The sequence below is a fragment of the Pteropus alecto genome, unplaced genomic scaffold (genome assembly GCF_000325575.1).
Source record: "Pteropus alecto unplaced genomic scaffold, ASM32557v1 scaffold86, whole genome shotgun sequence".
NCBI lineage: Eukaryota > Metazoa > Chordata > Mammalia > Chiroptera > Pteropodidae > Pteropus > Pteropus alecto.
Window position 1 is genome coordinate 10,855,842 of NW_006442109.1, and position 722 is coordinate 10,856,563.

Genomic DNA, 722 nt, shown 5'->3' on the forward strand with positions numbered 1-722 from the left:
TTCTCTAAGTCCCTTGTATAAGGGGCTGTGTATTTTGTGTTGTATATTGCTTAACATAAATGATAAATTGGCTACATTTCTTGTAACTGATCCCAAGTATTCATTAATTATTAGACTAGTTTTGGTATCTTTTATATTTGGAAATGCCAATGGAACGCATTGGCATCTGTCTATTTGAATATTAATCACTCTAGAAACATTTAAGTATTAATTATTGAGTAATAGAGTTGTGTGTCCAAAAAATAAACATTAGGTACCCTAATTTTTTTAAATAATTACAAGGGGCAATAAAAAAATGGAAAAAAAGCTTTTAAAAACTGGAGAAAAAAGCTAGTCATACTGATCTTTCCATAGGACACATTTGCCATAATCATGTTTTAAAATTTTTAGAGACATCTGAGTCCACCCGAGTTTTAAATAAGTCATTGTTCATTGGGCTCATAGTTTTATTTTCTAATTAATTTTTTTTTAATATTTAAACCTGTTGGCAATTGAAATGCCAAGCTCTATTTTGTCATGGTAATGGTTTATCACTTGTCATTTACAGCCACATTTTTTTAAAGAGCAATTACCAAATGTGTTCAGATTCCATTTGAATTGCGTGTGTACATACTTCCTCATGTGTGCATGTCCACGAGAAGGCTTGAAATGTTTTAGACCTATTAAACAACCTACTACTAACATTTGAATCTGAACTGATTTTCTAAAAGTTTTGCTGAAGC